Below are 5,194 nucleotides of genomic sequence, written 5' to 3'. Positions count from 1 at the left end.
TTACACTGAGGAAGTACTTGTGTGGAGGAGCTAATTTTCCCCATCTTTTTTATGATTATTGTGGTTGTTCACACTCTGCATTCTTGTTTCTTATTGAGATCTTTAGTGCAGTCTCTCTAATCATACATCTTTTGAACTACAAGGGGAAAAAAAAAAAACTGAGTTCATAATACAGCTATTCACCTGGCTCTTTTCACCATAGTTCCAGAGAGCTAATTGAGTGTGACACCCCTTTTCTGCTTGGAAGACACTGCCTGCTGTCAGCGTGATTTCACTCCTTACAAAATTGTCATTGTGGCTTTGCCTGTCTCTTTCAGAAAAGATGCCCTGTCTTAAAGGGGGCCACGCCAGAAAATCATTTTTTTTCCATTTCATTTTATTTTATTTCATTTCTTTTCAGTGTTCCAGAATTCATTGCTTATGCACCATACCCAGGGTTCCATGCAGAAAATCATCTTGATAACACATTTGAGATTTATGGTCCCTCTTTGAATGTATGAGGACTGGAATGATTATATTAAAACTTAGTTCCTTCAGAAAGACAGATAGATGATTAGATAGATAGACGATAGATAGATAGATAGATAGATAGATAGATAAGTGATAGATGGTAGATAGATCATACATACATACATACATACACACACACACACACACACACACACACACTCTATTTGGAGATTTCACAATATTGCATGGAAATATTCTACTACAACAAGTTTCTCAAAATGTATTTCCCAAGCCAGAGGTGTCACCATCAGCATCTTCGGGGAGCTTGTTAGAAATATAAATTATTAGGCCACACCCCAGGTGAACTGAATCAGAATTTCTGGGGATGACACCCATCCAGCCATATGTAAGAAACTCTTCAAGTGCCCAATACATGCTCAAGTTTTGAGAAATAAATGGAAAAGAAATAGCCTGGGATAGTGGGAAAATAACTGAGCTCTAGAATGGGAAGTACCTCATTGTGAGTACTTGTTTTTCTAATGGAAGTATTTGATTATAATTGTTTAGTATCTTGGTGTTTGTGAATCTATCAACTGGGTTAAAATTCTGTCCATCAGTTAAGAGTTGTGAAAGCTGAAGCAAGATACTCAATACATTAGTTCTAATTTTTATCTTCTGGAATGAAATCATAAGTGTAGTCTTTAATGGTTGTTTAATAAGAACTTAATATATTCTAGTTATTGTATTTTGGTTTTAGTATTATTGATATTGTATGTTCTCTTAAGTCAAATGCTTCATCTTCTGAGTACCAGTCTCTTGTATGAAAAGAAAAGAAAAGAAAAGAAAACAAACAAACAAAAACAAAAACCAAAAACCGAAGTGAAACAAAAATTTGGAAAATAATGCCTGCCTTGGAAAAAGTACTGTACAGATCAAATCTGAAAATGCACGGTGTGGCATTTAAGACTGGTCCAGACTTTGGTACATAAACAATTCAGGGTGACTTTTTATTTGTTTGAAATTATAATTTTTTAACTTGCTTTTACCTTTTGAATGCTTTCATAGCTAAACATTGACTTTAGCACTTTCTTCACTTTCTCTCTTGCTTCAAGGCAGTTCTATTTGACATTCTTCATTTAGCCGTAGAACGGGTCTCTCAAAATGACAATGCCGCAGGCTGAGCTGCTGACTGGCATTCTCTTTTGCCTTCCCCCAGCCAAGACTGCCCCTCTCTCAACTACTTAGTAAAAGGTCTTTGCTTAAACAAAACAAACAAAAAAAAAGGTCTTTGCTTGCTGAGGCAGAACTTTCATGATGCTATGATTCTTCTCTTTCTCTTCATCTTACCTTACATATGCGATCTTTCTAATTTTTTTTTCCCTTTATTTAAAAATACAGCCAGAACCTGAGCACATCTCACTACCTCTACTCTGGCCTTAGTGACCATGATGCTCCCTTACCTGTTTCTTCAACAGCCACCTAACTCATGGCCACTGTTGGGCTGCTGTCCTCCTTTAGTCATTTGCCAATACAGAAGCCAGATTGATGTTCCTAAAAAGTAGGCCATATCCCGTCTTTCCTTTCTTTAAATACCAATTGTTCCCCATCTTACTCGGAAATAAAACCAGTCTCCCTACTCAGGGCTTCGCTAACGATCTGCGGGGCAAAGAAAAATTCCCACCCCAACCCACCCAAGTTTTCATGGACCAATGCTTTTGTAAAATTAATAAATTTTTAAAAAATGGATTCATAGAGATTTTTAAAAAATCAAACTGATAAATGCTTGGATGCCATAGGAATGTCAAATAGCCATAAAAATGTTTAAACACTTTTAATATCTGTATTTATCTTGGCACGAATTCATGGATCACTTTTGGAACAGCCCTGTAGCAAGCAATCTGTCCATACTCCTGTTTGGCCTCATCTTCTACAGCTCTTTCCCCTTGTTCAGTCTAACTGCTGTGTGTGTCTCCTTCAGAAGAGCAATCATACTTCTAGACTTTTGCCTTTGCTAATGTCTCCACTTAGTTTTTCTCCCTGAAGTCTGCATGTGTAGATCCTAACTTGCTTTATTAAAAAGTCAGTTTCTCATTGAAGCTTTTTCCTGGTTGCCTACCTAAAATTGCACTACCCTAATCATTTCTTGTCCACTGCCTCTGTTCCTCCTTCCCACTTAATCATTATTACCGTAACGAGTTTTTGCCTACTTATGTTGTTTATTGTCTGTCTCTTCAACCAAAATGTAAGCTCCATATAGGGTAGAAATTTGTGTGTTTTTTCATTGCTGTGCCCACAGTGGCTAGAAATGTGCCCCATACAAAATAAGTGTTCCATACATTTTCACTGAATGGTGAAGGGATGAATAAATGATATTATATTTCTAATAGCATGCAGATCCTAAAATTGCCATAAAATTACAGTAGTTATGAGAATCCTCAGTAGAAAACACATTTTAACAAGATAGGTATAATGACTAGAGTAGTACTTAATGAAGCCAAAGCTCATTGATAACCCTATATAATTTCCCAAATTGTGAAATAATATGCTAGTTCTAAATTATTTGAATTAATGCACATTGTACTAAAAGAGATAGTTAAAATTCAATAGAAACCCTTCAGAAAATAGTAACTCAGACTAGTTTTCAGGAATGATGTAATTTCTCATTTTGATTTGCAATTAACTGTCATTTAGATTTTGTTTGCTCATGGGTTGAATTCCTTTAATAGTTCCTCAGGAAATCACAATTGCTGGACAAGACTAGTTTGTTACTCCAGTATAGTCAGGCAAAAAAAAAATCACCTAAACTAACAAAACTCCCAAACCCGGGTATAACAATCATTTTACTTTTCAAAACCATTTATTGTTCAGAAAGACTTATGTATGTTCCAAAGATTTTTCAAAACATGCTTTTCTTAGTTTCCCTAAAGTTTGTCAACTTCCAAAACACTCTTTTACAGGTACAAATAAACTAATTGGACAATTTCCAAGTACCGTGTACCATGTACCATGATACTGTATATAAATATTCCTGGAGGATCACTTAATCTAATCTAACTATTCTGAAGAAAAGGAATGTGAATTTTGGAAGGCTACATGGTTAATAAAAAGACAGTTAATGGACATATTTCTCTTACTCCCAATCCAATGTTATTTACATCATATAATAATAGCTCTCATAAAGACTTTTGAAGCAATCATTAAATAAAAATATGCAAAATCCCCCTAATTCTGATCTAAAAAGGTGATTAAACAATGTTATTAAAAATTACATATGTGTGTTTTAAGTATTTAATTTTATTTTAAAACAAATAAGTAACGTTTTCTTTGCTGAACATTTGACCTACAGCTAAAGCCTTTGAATATGGATCTGTCCAAGGATAGTGAATTCTTTTACCCATAAATGAAGGATTACCAACTTGGATTTTTAAAAAATCAGGTGAGAACTTCAAAATTCTCATGAAATAATCTAAAGGGATGATCATTTAGAAATGTATCATTCCTATCACTACATTAGAGTAGGCTTATACTGATCTAACATAAGAAAAAGGATACTTTTTGCAACTCATTTTTTTAACTTTCTAGTTTTCAAGCAAGTATCCTTAAAACACATTTCTTTCTTTTCATTTTTATTTATTTATTTTTAAAGATTTTATTTATTTATTTGAGAGAGAGCATGAGAGGGTAGAAGACCAGAGGGAGAGGTAGACTCTCCATGGAGCTGGGAGCCAAATGCAGGACTTGATCCCTGGACTCCGGGATCATGACCTGAGCTGAAGGCCGTCACTCAACCAACTGAGCCAACCAAGCGTGTCATTTCCTTCTGTTTGGACTCTGATCTGGCTTGTTAAAAATAAGTAAATAAATAATTATGTGGCACCTGGATGGCTCAGTCGGCTAAAATTCCAACTCTTGGTTTTGGCTCAGGTCATGGTCTCAAGGTTGTGAGATCAACCCTGCAGAGGACTCCACGAAGAGTCTGCTTGAGATTCTCTCTCTCCCTTTCTCTCTGCCCATCCCTTCACTCCTATGCATACACACACTCTCTAAAATAAATAAATCTTTAAAGGAATCTTAATTATGTCACAACAATAAAATACATTTAACATTAATAAACTTAAGAACCAATCTAAGTTACCACATCATCAGTTTTAGGGCAATGGGCCAACAGGTTGAATGACAGTCTATTGGCCATAAATAATTAGCTTCCAATGAGCATCAACAGGTGTATTTTACAATTGAAATCAATGTCTTTGTTTAATTATTCAGTTATTTAAAGAGATTTTAGTAAGAGCACCTCTGGAGTACTGATTACCAGTACCATATTTGTGTTTATCTCAGCCATTGAAGCTAAACATTAGTGCTAAAATCCACCGAGTGCCCAGATGGTATTTAGAATATGCATTATATTGGCTCATTGCCACAAGGAGGCAGAGCAGATGTCACAGTGGTCCTGATTGAAAGACTGCTAATTTTCAAACATGATCGTATAGAGACACCTTTATTAAATACTAACTTTTAGGTAATATATTTTATTATTTGCCCATACAAGCTATATAAAAAGAGCTTATATTCAATCATTTGAATCACTCATTTTGATATAAGGTGGGTGGGCATTTTTAAGTTAAACACAGGTATACAAATACATATTTGTGAAAAATGAAAAAAAATTCATTTTTTTTCCCAGGTAATCATTCACTGTACTTTGTGCATGCTCAAAGAGCTAATTCAGTGTAGGTACATCTGT

The sequence above is a fragment of the Mustela erminea genome, chromosome 17 (assembly GCF_009829155.1).
Source record: "Mustela erminea isolate mMusErm1 chromosome 17, mMusErm1.Pri, whole genome shotgun sequence".
Lineage (NCBI taxonomy): Eukaryota > Metazoa > Chordata > Mammalia > Carnivora > Mustelidae > Mustela > Mustela erminea.
Note: the sequence above shows the minus strand (reverse complement) of the source record.